The sequence below is a fragment of the Ictidomys tridecemlineatus genome, chromosome 6 (assembly GCF_052094955.1).
Source record: "Ictidomys tridecemlineatus isolate mIctTri1 chromosome 6, mIctTri1.hap1, whole genome shotgun sequence".
NCBI classification, from domain to species: domain Eukaryota; kingdom Metazoa; phylum Chordata; class Mammalia; order Rodentia; family Sciuridae; genus Ictidomys; species Ictidomys tridecemlineatus.
The window spans coordinates 67139522-67154855 of NC_135482.1; the positions used below are offsets into that span (position 1 = coordinate 67139522).

General features: G+C 41.1%; 1 protein-coding gene across 3 annotated transcripts in view; it reads right to left on the reverse strand.

Annotated features, from left to right (window-relative positions):
• Pced1b (PC-esterase domain containing 1B) overlaps nt 1-15334 on the reverse strand; it is a 132783-nt gene that overhangs the window by 24819 nt on the left and 92630 nt on the right. For all 3 annotated transcript variants that reach the window (XM_078014831.1, XM_078014832.1, XM_078014830.1), the window contains one exon: nt 1334-1510. The gene's annotated coding sequence lies outside the window, so the exon portion shown is untranslated. The remainder of the gene's footprint in view (nt 1-1333; nt 1511-15334) is intronic.

Genomic DNA, 15334 nt, shown 5'->3' on the forward strand with positions numbered 1-15334 from the left:
TATTTCTCAAGTCTGTACCTTCTCTCAATAAGTGAGATCAATATCCACTTGATTGGACCAGACAGAAATCTCAAGATCCTCTGTGGCTCCTTCCTCCCCTTTGTCCACCATAAAAGAGTAGACCATACCTCTGAAACCACTCTGATCCACAGTCCACTTCTCTCCCCTCCACAGCCTCTATCAAGAGTCCAGTTCAAATCTGGACTCCTGCCGTGGCTTCCTAATTCTTTGGCCAGTAGTTTTCTTCCTCCGGTCCGTTCTCTAATCTGTGGTCTTTGCTCTTTCTAAGATGCAGACCTTACAATTTCACTTCCTTCCATAGGCCCAATTTCACCTCCTCAACCACACTGAAATGTTTCTGAAGAGACCAGCCTTTCTGCCTTAGGCACATGAGCCAGATCCAGAACCATTCCTAGGAGAAGCCTGAAGATCCTGTTGACAAGGCGTCCCCAGCCCCTTAGATAATAACAGTCATGACCAACATTACTCAGTAGACTGTTCCAAGTGCTTTAGGGGTAGTAACTCTTTTTACAAAATCAACAATAATAAATATTGCTGCCATTTATTGAGAGCTTCCTTTATATCCAAGCATAATATATCCATTAGTTACCTCAGAGCACCCTCAGGGTAGGCATTACTGTCTCCACGGGAAAAAGAACTCGGTTTGCTTGAGGTCAGTCAGTCCAATGGTAAGGAACAAGGTGTGAATCAACCTGGGGTCTGCCTGCCCTGCTCTCCACTCACCACCAGCATGAGATGCCTCACTGCACAGATGCCACACCTGCAGTAGTGATGTATGTGCAAATTAACTGTAGCCACCTCAAGCAGGCTGCTTTGACTTATTACTGGGAGGGGAACAGGGGCTGACACTAGGTCAACAGTGTGTGGCTGCTTTAGTCTAGAGACAGCAGGTTCAGGAGTCCTACAACTTGTAGACTCAAAGGGTCAGGAACATGGAAAACTTTTCTTATACTTCCTTTCTTTAAAGCTTTCTGGTGACTGCTTACACTCCTCAGAGGGGAAAGAAAACCCAGCAAATGGTGGGGGTTCAGAGAACCGTGTTAGCCCACAATGTCTGAAGGAGAAATTCTCATTCAGAGAGCTTGATTAACCACAGCAGACTGATATTTTAGGAGGAAGTAGGCTAAAAAAAATCTGCAACCCTGGCCTGTCATATGCTTAGTTTGTGAGAGAAAACCAGAGAAAGAGCTTACGATTTCTTTAAATGGAAAAACCCAAATGGAAAAAAGCCCCCAGATGTTTTGTCTGAGTAAGTCCTCAGTGTATGTCACGGGGTGGATGCAATTGCTTTGGGCGCTGAATGAATCCTTACCTGTTTGTGCAAAGAAGGTTTCCTTGTCCGCTCCATTCATCCTTGGGTCCAGAGGAGATGGGAAGAGGAAGGAAGGGAGGTCTGTGGGCATGGCACACTGGCACCCTTGCTAAGAGGAGAAAAAGTTTGTTGGGAGCTCTGCTTGGTCACGTGCTGGTCGGCTGAGTCATCCTGGACCTATCAAGAGAGACAGCACTTCCGTCAGTAGGCTGGGTGGCTGGAGGGCATGTCCCAGTGGCCTCAAGCTGCTCTGGGGGGGAGGGGGGGCAGCCGGGCCTTCCTTTCATAAGAAGCTAATTAGATGCAATTTTTGCTTTGGCTCTTCTTGGTGTTTCCAGATAAGCCCAGCTGCTAGCACCCCCCTACTTCTCAAGCAATCTAATAGGCTACTCAAACCAACCAGTGATATTATCCCAGGGTTAGGTAGTAACTAGCAAAGGGCGGTAGAAAGCAAAGGGTAGTAGTTCATTCATAAAATAAGTAAATAAGCAGAAACAAAGGAGCTAAGGGGAAAACATGTCAAGAGAAAAGAATTAATGGGGTAAACTTGATAGGGTCCATTGATGTTGACGTGGAGCTAGGAATTACGGCCAGAGTTGTCTCTATTTATCTGGGAAGGAAGATTCCTTTAATAGCACACTAAGGTAACTTCTGACCAGCTATTGACCCCAGCGCCCACTTTCACATGGGATTGACTTGTAGATGAAGCACCCCTTACTACATGTGGAAAATGACAAACCCCCAAAGTAGTGAGACCTGGGAAAAGGGGAGTAAGAAGGAAAGCCATACATTGAGAGCACTGATCCTTTCCCAGTACATTCTTTCCTGGTGAATAAAACAAACCCTGAGGAAGAAGTGTCCGTCAAACCTGGAAAGGCAGTCTTTGGGAAGAGGTCAAAGCATTAATCCTTCTATTACTGCTGTTTACCTGTGATGAGTCCTTGCTTCCCCGAATGCTGAAGTATAACACCAGAGAAGCACGCCGAGGCAAGTTTAGAGTGGAAAATAGAAGCTTATTAAAGGACAGTAGAAAAGACTTCTCCCCAGAGGAAGAAGGGGACCCAAAAGTTGGAATCCATGGAAGGGGGAGTCTTCCCTTTTTTATAGCTAAAGTCTTCTTTCAGCTTCCCCACCCTCCTGTCCTTGGTTTTCTGTTATCTTGCAGTGATGGAATGCAGGTGGGAAGGCCAAAAGGTGGGCTGGAGGAGTAATCTGGGCAGAAAGGGCTGGGGCGGCTTCTGGATTAGCACCTCCCAGTTTGCTGGGAGCTGCTTCATTAACATTTCCTTAGGAAGGGCTCCAGGGCCTTGGGGACATTAACATTTCAACTTCCCCAAGTGCTGCTTTGCTTTCCTGGACTCCATTCTCAATAATGGCCTCCATTTTATTTATCTTACTTATATTAGACTCGATTTACCTAACTACACTACCTACCTATCTTTAAATCTGGCTTCACTTCTGTAAAAACTTCTTTCCAGATACCAACCACTGACCCCAGGCTCTCCATCAGGCCAGTAAAATAAATCCCAGAAACTGACCACTGACCCTAGACTCCCTCCCATTTTGCCCTGTAAAAAAGACCCCAAATTCCTAAGCACTAAAACTGACCCCTTCACTGATTGATAGAACAAACTCCAAATTCCTGGGCACCCAAAGAAAACTGATTTGCTCACTAGACCACCTCTCAGAATAACCTATGGAAGCCCAGGCCCTTTCTTTTTTTGGGGGGGGGCTCATTTTCTACCAGGAAAGTGGGTCCCACCATGGCGTCATTTCGTCCCTGCATCCCCTGCCCCTGAGTGAAACTTCATTCCTGAATAAAGCTCTGAGCTGATTTGTGAAGTCTGCATTTGTCCTGATCTTTCTGCACTAACACCCCTAAATAGCGTAGCCACCAAGACAGTTCCAGAGAGGACCAAGTAAAGTCAAAAACTCCACTTCCTGAAGTGAAGGAGGAGTTGAACACCTGATTGGCAAAGAGTATAGAAGGTGATTCCAGTTGTCCCAGTAAACATCAAACAGTAATAAACTTGGAGACAGCATTGTCTCCTTTGTCATTGTCTGCTCAGAGACAACCCCTCCCCCCTCTTTCCCTCCCCCTCCCCCCTCCCCTCCTCCTCCTCTCTCTCTTCTCTCTCTCTCTTTCTCTCTCTCTCTCTCTCTCTCTCTCTTGCTCTCTGCTTAACCCTCTGTAATAAAATTATCTTGCATGGCTCTTGGTGTCTGACTTTAAAATTTCTTTTATCGGAACATAAGAACCAAGCTTTAGAGTTTCATTCCCTGTTTTCCTGTGACACCAGCAATTTATTTTCCATATTTGGGGAAAAAGTACCTAAGCTAATTTAGCTCTTCATCTATCACTTTCAAGCCAAAGCCCCTTTGTTTTCAGGTGCTTTGACTATGGGGTTTCCACCTAGGTCCAGTAGAGACCACAGTGGTAACTCTATGTGCACTCTCCTAATAATAATTTCGAATTATCTAATAATTTGCTAGCAATCCCTTCAAAGTCCCTTCCAACCTGTGCAATGAGGCATTTGCTTCTGATGCCAGCAAAGTTGGTTCCAGCTTTGGTTTGAATGATAGACTGTCAAAGTTCCTGGTCATTCAAGGCCAAACCACTTAGGAGGACAGACGCTGGTTAAGCCATCTAGTCACCATTTATGTGTTTTGGGGGTGTTGGTGTTTTAGGGAACAGTGGAACTAGAGAAGCACCCTAACTACACTCAGATCTGTTTCTTGGTTTTCTTTTCCAAGGTTGGTCCTTAATACCTGGGACTTTTTAATTGATGAATTCATATAAAAGAGGCTGAAGAAAGTGGAAGAAACTCCTGCTTGTCCCCAGAAGATTGAAGGAATTGCCAAGGAGGGAGATGCAGAGCAAAACCACCAGGCCCTGTAGTGCCAGATTCGTGGGACCCCAATAGACCTCCAGGAGCCGAATCCGATGCAATCACACAAGAGTCTTTATTGCAAGCTCGAGCCTGGACTCACAACCGTTTCCAATGCAGCGGTCCCAGGGAGTGAGTCCCGGTCCTTTGCTCAGTGAGATTTTATAGGTTTTGGGGGGATACTCTATGCGTCACAACATCTCACAGCAAATCATTTCACACCGCAGGAAAGTCAAACAACAACTCTTAACATTGATTAGCACATTCACTGGCAGGAACAAGTTGGGTAGGGGTAATTGGTTAGTACAAGAGGGGGATTCCTTTGAACTGATTGGTTTAAGCCACAAGGGGAGTACGTGCTGAACTACATAGTTTCCCAACAGGTTATCAACCACCATAAACTACATGGGGTTCATCTGGCATCCCAAGTATTTTTCCTGTCTCATGCCGATTGGTGGTTGCTAGGGGGTTGCTATAGGTCCTCACCTAGCCTAACTGAGTCAGGGACACCTGGCACCGCAGATCTCTACTATTATTTGCAGACAAACAACTCAGCAGGGTGGGTATATGCCTAGGAGTGCTCTGGGGGTTTTTCCAAGGACAAGGGTCACTCCCCTTTCCTTGGGCAGGCTTTGCTCTGAGGTAGAGGCTGGTTTCTCAAAAATGGAGTCACATCAGTTTCTCATTCTCCCCTTTGTCTAGAAACTTGGGGACCAATCATGGTTCCCTCAGTTGGAGGTTTATCTGGGCAGGCCCTACATCTTGGTAGAGTAAACAGTCACCCTCAGGGGACAGTCTTCAACTTCCCAGACTGACTCAAAATTGACCTCCTAGATCCGACCTGACTCAATTTACCTATTTACACTGACGTCTATCTATTTCTGGCTTCAGCCCCAAGCCAGCTGTAGACCATATTATGCTCATATCCACTGAGTGCTGCCCATGGTCCTTCTTGCTTTTTCCTCCCACCTTCCCTTTCTACCCCTTCCCCTTCCTTCATTCCTTTCCTCCTTTTCATAAAATCCAAACAAAAATTATTGGATAAATTAATTTATGTTTACAGTATCTACATATAACTTCAATTACAAGGAAAATCAAGTGGTTAGGAGATTAACTAAGTTAGACTGTTCCGACTCTTTTATGGGAAGAATCACTGTGTGAATAGCATTTTTTTTTTTTTTTTGCTAAATTAGAAAGAAATGATATGGTTATGATCCATCTGTAGAAATCAGGTTATTTGCATTTGCAGAAAATCAGGGAGGCAAATTTGGAGGAGCAATTAAGGGCCACCTAGAACCTCTTCTATATGCCCGACTGTCTTCTCTGGACAGTAGGCGGTGGCAGATTTGGAAAACTAGGACTGGGAAAAAATCCAGAGCATAAATACCCTAAGAACACCAGACCAGGAGTTTCAAAGGCACATAATAATTGTGGGGCCAGATAGGAGATGTCAGTGAGTAAATGTCCAGTAACTCTTCTTGGTAACTATATTCATTTTGCGTATTAAACATGGAAGATTAGTCCTCACTTCTTCCAAGAATTGTATTTTTTTTTCTTGAAATTCTTAAAGCTCTCATTATATCTCTTCTTTGGCCACTTTTTATATATACATGGGAAAAGAAAAATGGTTCTCTACTATAAGGAAGAAACAGAAATGAGAGCATGGTGGTGGTAAGTGAAAATAAATACTTAGCCTCAGTGCTGGAGACAATAGGGGAAGGTGAGGATTGTGGAAAACTGGAGAATGCATATGCCAATTAAGTGGACAGTAGCCATTCTCTTTTAGCAGATTACTTCTTGAGGAAGTATTGATACTGGTGTGTGTGGGGGAATCTAATTATACCCTTTAGTTTCACTTGTTCTTAGTTGACTTAGAAATCACTAATTTTGGAGGCCAAACACCTGGACAATGCATTATTAGTCTCTCACTGACCTTGCTGTAGTCAATACCTCTGGCATGTGGCTTATGATAATAATGTTTGCCTAAATACTAACTTAGGAACTTTTGGACTTGAAGACTGCTTTTGCTGAAAACACTAACTCTTCATTTGGACCTGCTGATGTCTGATAGGAATGGGATAAAAAGGAATCTCTGCCTTCACATTCTGTCTCCTTTGATGCCTATGATGGGTCGGAGTCTACTCAGCTCTTCATGTGGACATGTTGGACATTTGAGAAATGTCTTGTCCCAAACTATAATATAGAGATAATTGGTCCTAGACTTGTTTAGTCTCTCTTTCCTCCCTCTAGGGCTAAAGACACCTACCAACAGCCATTATTGGAAGTATAAGACCATGAAAGGAGTGAAAAGAGGTGGCCTTTGAGTTTCTGGAATGTCTCCACCTGTTCTCAGAAAAGACAAGAGGATTCCTCCCATACATCAGCCTTTCCCTCTCTCTCATCATTCCTGCCTCTGTGGGATGAGCTTCTGAACCTAGGTTTTGTAACAATACGTCTTCAATACTGTCAGATATTCTAATATTTCAGAAGAAAAAGCTGGATATATAGATTTTATGAACTATATCCTGATTTTTAAATATTGGCACAACACAAAACACACACACACACACAAACACCACACGGGTAAAATCAAACAGCTTTGTGGCTTTGCACTTATTGGGTTACACTTCTAGCTAGACGGTAAAGGTGTCCAATTTAAGCAAATATTCGGGAATCAGGCACCGCATAGCATCAAATCAAAGTGGGGCAGTGGGTAGAAGACAGGCAGGTGCAGAGGCTATGAAAGGGGGAGCAGTGGAGAATTCTGAACCCATCTTTGCCTCAGGAACAGGCTTTTTCTTCTAGTTGGAGCAAAACAAGCAATGGTTCCCCGGGCAACGTCCGGTCTGGCACAGTCTGGAAGCTCACGTGTTTCGGCAATGCTGCCTCATTTCTTGATGGGCAGGTTTTGGCACGATTCCCCAGAGACTGCCAAACCAGGAATGGGAGCGGAGATGGTCTCAACTTCCTATTGCAGCACATTTCAACCTTTCTATTAAGTGCAAAGAGTTCTTAATGAGTTCTCCTCGTCTTTATGTTTTTAACTTGGAATCAGGTTCTCAAAACCTAAATGCCTCATAAGTATCTTTTAGGTGTTGTTTATATTTTATCTGTGGTGCTTATGGTGGATGAATATAGATAATTGGATACTTGTAACACCAATATATTCATACAATAATTGATCTGAGTGGCTGCTTTCAAGTAGATGCTCAGGTTTATATAGATTACTCCTGAAAGATGAATTTAAAGATATCTGCTTCCTGGCTGGGGTTGTGGCTCAGTGGTAGCGCTTGCCTAGCATGTGTGAGGCCCTGGGTTTGATCCTCAGCACCACAAAAAATAAAGAAACAAAATAAAGATATATATATATATATGATATTTGCTTCCTGCTACTAAGGAGTCTCAAGAGGGAGGATCACTTGAGCCTAAGAGTTCATAGGTAGGTTGGGCAACCTAGCACATTCTTATCTCAAAACACAACACAAAACAACAACAAAAGAACCCAAACAAACAACCCCCCCCCCAACAAAGTTGCTTCCTTTGCTAAAAAATAATGATTATAAAATAGTGTTAGGGCAGTGCCAATAACTACCTTGTCTAAAAACCTTCTTTGGGTCCAGGTTGAAAGACCAGTCACCTTGATCATAATCACTGTCTTGCCTGCCAGGTGACCCTGGCATACAACACAAACCCTACAGGGCAAACAAAGTCATTAATGTGGTCAACTGTGCGTGTGGTACCTGTCACGGAGGCCACACAGTTTCTTTTCATTGTGCAGTCCTGGATATCTGCCTGCCTCTTTCTTGTCTCTTAGCCCCTTCCACATCTGGTGACAAGTTCTCAAACACTAGGACCAGGGTTTTCTATAACACTTTTCATACAACTTCAAACAAATCAGTGTTTTCTAGAACCCTGGGGAAGTAGAATTTAAGTCAACAATTGGACCTTTCAATCCATATCACACATGTCCTGTTTTGTTCAACTGTCTCAATTTTTCTACTTACTTTTCAATGAGCTCAACGGAGATGGATCAGTTTATTGGTCTGATACAGCAGTGGAATGCTGTGGGCACATTATATCTTGACTGCAGCCAGGCATTTGCAAAGCCTTAGCATTATAGATAAGATGAAGACATTTGCATAGACTAAATAAGAGCGCATGTCAGTGTGATCAGAGTCATCCATATTCAGCATATCATTCAACGTTTACTCAGCAAATATTTATTGGGTATTTATAGACTAGCACTGCTCTAGGTTCTGAGAAGAGGAACAAAAAATGTTTCTTATTTATTTATTTTTTTTGTAGAAGGTATCGGCAAGAAAATAGAAGCTTTAAATCAGGGACACACACACACACACACACACACACACACATAATTTTTAAGAAGGTAACTGTAGTCTTGAATGGAGAATAGATTGTTTATTCACCCAAAGCGCATATTGCAATATTAAAAAACAATATTAAAATGATTTCGGAATCTCATAGGTGAAACATGGCATATCACTATAGATGATGATACACCTAAACATTAATTTTCTATTTTTAGAACAAAAAAATTTTTAAGTTTACAGAAAAATTGAGTAGAAAGTACAGAGTTCTAATATACCTGCATTAGTCGGCTTTTTGTTGTGTGACAAAATGTGGGAGGCCAACCTTATGGGTGACTGAGTTACACTCCCCAGCTGGGTGCTGAGGTGCTCAGTCACAGAAATGGGTGTGTCTTGCTACAGCCCCATGGGTGAAGCTATGCTCACCTGTTCCTTTGTAATATAACCCCTTGCCCTGTTTAGGATAGAATCTTCCATGGAAGTGCCTTGTGTGTGTCCCCTCCTCTTACTGTGCCCTTGGGTGTGGCCTACCCAGGTGTCAGTCAACCTGCTGACAGTGGACATCATGAAGACAGACTCAGCCCCTGAAACCTGACCCCTTGCCTCATCTGAATAGCTTCTCCTCAATAAAAGGGGTCAGCATGTGCTCTCTCTCTCTCTCTGCAGACCCTTAAGGTCAGAGGAGCTGTCACGGCGACCCCAAAGAAAAAGGTATTTGTGTCTCTTGTGTGGTTATTTCGTGCAGCCCAGTTAGCCCAGTTTAACTAGGAGTTAAACAACAAAATACCTGGGAAAACCAACTTAAAGGAGGAAAGACTTATTGTGGCTCGTGGTTTCAGTCCATAATCACTTGGCCTCAACACTGTGGGCTTGACGTGAGGCAGAACATCATGTTAGGGAGGGTGTGAGGGAGCAGAGCTGCTCATCTTATGGCAGTCAGAGGGAAAGAGGGAGGGGGAGAAGGGGACAAGACGTACCCTTCTAGGGCACATCCTCAGTGACCAACTTCTCTAATAGACCTCACCTCCTGAATTTCCACCACCTCCCAACAATCCATTTGACTATGAAACCATCAATGAATTAATACATTGACAATATCAGAACCTATCCATGATCCCACCACTTCCCCCAAACCCTAACTTTGAACACTGCTGCATTTGGGACCAGACCTTCAACACAGAAGCTGTTGGGGGGCATTCCAGATCCAATCCATTAAAAATGCCCTTTCTTCTACTTCCCCCTCACATTCCTCTGTTATTAACATTCTGTATTAATTTGCTACAATGGATAAACCAATATTGATATGATATTAGTTAAAGTCCATAGGGTCTAGCAGTGTTCCTTCTTTGAGCTGTAAAGTTCTACAAGATTTTGACAACAAACGTCTCCACCATTACAGTTTCGTACAGACTGGTATCAGTCCCTGTGTTCTACCTGCTCATCCCATCCTTCCTTCCTTCCTTCGCTACCATTGTTCTTTTCGCTCTCTCTAGTTTGCCTTTTCTGGAATGTCATGAAGTTGGAGTCACACAGTATATAGACAGGCCCCAACTGAAGATAGTTTCACTTCGCAGTTTCTCAACATTATTGCGGTACAGAATTGGTATACATGCAGTAGAAAGCATACTTCAAATTTTAAATTTTTTCCGGGGCTAGATATGTGGTACACCATTCCTTGTGATGATAAGCAGCAGCAATAAGTTGCAATTTCTGGTCTGCCATGTGATCGGGAGAGTAAATAACCCATATCTAGGCTGTGGTGTTTGCTCAGCTATGATGTTCAGTAGGGGAAGGTAATATTAAGTGCATTGTTTTTTTAAAATTTTTTAAAATATTTATTTTTTTTAGTTTTTTGGTGGACACAACATCTTTGTTTGTATGTGATGCTGAGGATCGAACCCCGGGCCGCACGCATGCCAGGCGAGCACACTACCGCTTGAGCCACATCCCCAGCTCTTAAGTGCATTCTTGACTCACGCTATTTTCAACTTCTGATGAGTTCATTGGGATATAACCCCACAGATAGTCCAAAGAGCATGACCTTTTTAAACTGACTTTCTTTACCTAGCAATAAGTATGAAAGGCTACACCATGCTTTTGCTTGATAGTTCATTTCATGTTATAATTAAATCATATTCCATTGTATGGAGGTACCATGATTTTTTTATTCATTCACCAGTGAAGGACATCTTGGTTGCTGCCAAGATTTAAAAATTGTGAAAGAACTGCTAAAAACTTTCAAATGTAGGACTTTGTGTAGCTAAAAATTTTCACTTCATCTGGGTAAATATCAAGGAATATGATAGCTGGATTTTATAGTAAGGCTATGTTTAGCTTTGTAAGAAACTACCCATCTGTCTTCTGAAGTGGTTGCACCATTTTGCATTCCTACCAGCAATGAATGAGAATTCCTGTTATTCCACATCCTCACCAGCATTTGGTGTTGTCAGTGATTTCAGTGATTTAGATTTTAATAGGGGTGTAATAGTATATCATTGCTTTAGTTTGTAATTCTCAAATGACATATGATGTTGAGCATCTTTTCATATGCTTATTTTCCATCTTATATTGTCTATTTTCTTATTGTCTATCTTCTTCTTCTTCTTCTTCTTTTTTTTTTTTTTTTTGGTACCAGGGATTGAACTCAGGGACACTTAACCACTGAACCACATCCCCAGCCCTGTCTATCTTCTTTAGTGAGGTGTCTATTTAGTTCTTTTTTTTTTTCTCTCTTTTAATTTTTTTATTAGTTGCTCAAAACATTACAATGATCTTGACATATCATACATTTGATTCAAATGGGGTATGAATTCTTATTTTTCCACATGTACAGATTGCAGGATCACATTGGTTATATAGCCACGTTTGTTTGGGTCTTTTGAATTTTAAAAAATTGGGTTGTTTGCTTTCTTATGGTTCAGTGTGAAGACATCTTTATATATTTTGGATAAAGTTATTAATATGTATTTTGCAAATCCCAGTCTGTGGCTTGCTTTTTATTCTTTTAACAGTATCTTTTGCAGGGTGGAGGCCTGTAATCTCAGAGGCTTGGGAGGCTGAGGCAGGAGGACCGCAGGTTCAAGGCCAGCCTCAGCAATTTAGGGAGGCCCTAAGTAACTTAGCAAAACCCTGTCCTCCCCCCCACCCCCAAAAAAAAGAAGGGCTGAGGATGTGGCTTGGTTGTTAAACATTCCTGGTTCCAGCCCCAGTATCACAAACCAAACCCCCCCAAAATTTCTTTTGCAGAGTAGAAGCTTTCAATATTAACAAAGTCCCATTTGTGATTTTCTCTCATGGATTATGCTTTTAGTATTGAAGTAAAGCTCATCACCAAATAGCTCATCACCTAGACTTTCTTTTATGTTATCTTTTAGAAGTTTTGTTAATTTTGTATTTTACACTTAGGTCCATGATACATTTTGAGTTAACTTTTGTGAAATGTGTAAAGTCTGTGTTAATTTTTCTTTCTCTTTTTCTCTTTCTTTTCCTTCCTTCTTTTCTTTTTTAATGTGGATGTCCATTTGTTAAAAAATAAACAAACTATCCTTTTTCCATTGAATGGCACCTGCTCCTTTGTGGAAGATCAGTTGACTATATTTTTATAGGTCTACTTCTGGACTCTAGTACTCTCCTTTGATCTATTTGTCTATTCTTTCATTAATATGCTATCTTGATCGTTACAGGTTTATGGCCAAGTCTTGAGGTTGCACAGTGTCTATCTTCCACCTCTGTTCTTCTTTAATATTATGTTGGCTGCTCTGTGATTTTTGCCTTTCCTTCTAAACTTTAGAATAAATTTGCTGATATTCACAAATAACTGGCTAGAATTTGGATTTCTATTGCACTGAATCTCTTCAAGGAGATGGTCCATTTCATGCAAGTTATCATATCTGTGAGCATAGAGTTACTCCTAATATTGCTTTGTTATTCCTTTAACATCCATAGAATCAGTAATAATGACCCCTTTTTCATTTCTGATATTAGTAATTTCTGTTTTCTCTCATTTTGTATATTATTATATTTTAGCTATACTATTTTTATTATAAATGAGTGCAGATATATTTTTGTATACCTGTTTTATTTCTTTTCTAAGCTGCCAATGTATGTACTCTATTTTTCCATTCTATCTAAGGCTTACTGTATATTAAATGCAGCTAAACTTTTGACCTGTCATACATGCTGCACATGTTTTTATTCCAACTTCTTATTTTCCTATAATTTGATTTTTATATTTTCTTCTTACATAAGCTAAAAAGTCTTTCAGTATTTTTAAATTATTTTGTCCTTTGCTGTTGTGCTAAATAATACCTAAAGTTTATAGGCATTTACTCTGTATCAGGTAAAATATAGAGTGATTTACCTCAATTAAACCTAGAGGTATTTTTATCTCCATTTTATGAATCAGAAAACTGAGGTACAAATAGGTTGAATATCCTGTTTAAGGTGGACACATCTGTGCCAGGCACAGTGGTGCATGCCTGTAATCCCAGTGGCTTGGAAGGCTGAAGCAGGAGAATTGCAAGTTCAAAGCCAGCCTCAGCAAAAGCGAGGCACTAAGTAACTCAGTGAGACCCTGTCCCTAAATAAAATACAAAATAGGGCTGGGGATGAGGCTCAGTGGTAGGCTGCCCCAGAGTTAAATCCCCAGAGACCCCTCTCCTCACAAAAAAACGTGGGCACATCTAGTGAGTGGAAGGATTTGAAGGCAGACTTAGCCCCTAAATTCTACTGCCTCTTAGCAAAACACTCCATTTGAATACGATATTACTTACCCATGTGTACTAGCATGCTGTGCTTGGGGGAGTTTCTGTCTCTAAATGAATTCAGAAAGACAATCGGAAGAGGAAGGAAAGTAGGTGAAGGGAAAATAAATAAGCTTACATTTTTTTGTGTGTTTTACATATTTTAAAAAGTTGTACTCATTACATGACTTCCAAAATGTCAAGATTTTCAAATTCTATAACATAATAGCTATATTTCATAATTTTTTAAAAGTTAAAACAACTTCTTCAATTTGGAATAGGGTTGATGTTAACTGGTTTGACTGATGTAAAAGAAAATGAGGCTGATGGAATATTGGAAGATGTGGAAATAATTGCACAAGAGATAAAGAAAACGAAGCAGTTTCCTTTTATCAAAAAGGCAATTATAGATTGAATGTCCCTTAGAACCAGAGTGTTTTAGAGCTTGAATTTTTTCAGATCTCAGAATATTTGCATATGGGTAGGTGGGGGGAAGATAGGGAGAGAGAGACACACAGGGAGGGAGGGGAAGGAGGGGGGAGAAAGAAAGAGATATCTGGGGGGGAATGAGAGACCCAAATGTAAACATAACATTCATATGTGTTTCATATGCACCTTACATACATAGCCCAAAGGTGATTTTATATAATATCTTAACAGTTTTGTGTAAGAAACGAGGTTTCATGATGTGGAATTTCCTACTTGTGGCATCAAGTTGGCACTAAATTTGGATTTTGGATTTCCAGATTAGGGATGCTCAATCTGTATTAACTTCAAGAAAAAAAAAAGCAAGTGGTTCAAAAAGTCTAATCAGAGTGTACTATAACACTCTGTTGTGATTTCTGCCTGTATGGGCATAATGAAGTAAACAATGAATATTTAACTATACCAAAAAAAAAAAAAAGAAAGAAAGAAAAAAGAAAGAAAGAAAGAAAGAAAGAAAAAAAAAACTGGATGAAAGGTCAGAAAGTGGAAAATAGAAAAAGTAAGAACAGACAGCTCTGCTAGACTCAGGCATGATTTTCTGAGACCTTCCTGACTTGCCTCCATATCTGATCTCAAACTACCCTGGGGCTTCCGTGAGTAATCTTGTGTCTGGTGCTCACTGTAGCATGACACTTACAGGGACCACATCCTCCTTAACATAATACCCACCCATCCTCTGCCCTACTAGCGTGTTGTGTTTGGGGATAGTTTCTGTCTCTGGATTTAGAAAGATAATCAGAAGAGGAAAGAGGATGGTGAAGGGAAAAGAAATAAGCTTAAACCGCCAGTAGATGGAATTGAATTATAAACATAATACAGAGAGGGTATACGCATTCTCTCCTCATCCTCATCTCATCCCTTGAGACATAGCTCTAACTTTTAGAATTCTTTCTAAAGACTAACTGTAAGAGACTAAAACACACTCCCACCCCCACAAGAACACATTTCCTCATTTAACAAGTTAAATATAGAATATTAATAAATAATTCACAACATTCAAAACGAAGACAATAACTTTAAGGGGAATAGTGACATGGGGTCAGTGGCCTTTTTCATACAATTTCATTTACTATCTGACTTAGACAGGTGGCACCTTTTTTATCCTCATTGAAAATCCAGGCCCTCTGTCTCTGCTTCTCTGATATAAGGTCTATTCTTTAAATAGCACATGGAGCTCCTACAGTGAGACTTTCTTCTTCACAGGTCATCTGGGAATATTAACGAGAGTACTTTATTCCAGGGCTCCCAGAGGGGCAGGAAATCTTAATATTCTGAGAAGCCTCGTTGTTGAGAGTCTAAGCGTCTGCCAGAAATGATTGATGTCATTTGCTCTGAACAAATTTATCTTATGTTTGCAATAAAGTAGATATCCAAGGGACATTAATAGTTCTTAACTAGTTCCAATATCTGTAAAGAGGCACCCCCTGCACCCTGCTCCATGACAAGGTAGGTTGTGGCAGATGCACCTGTTCCAGGAGATGGAGGGAAGTGATCTGAAGGATCCTGGCAGCCAGGGACAAATAGCCAGTTCTGCAGGGAGGTCTTAACATGTCACCA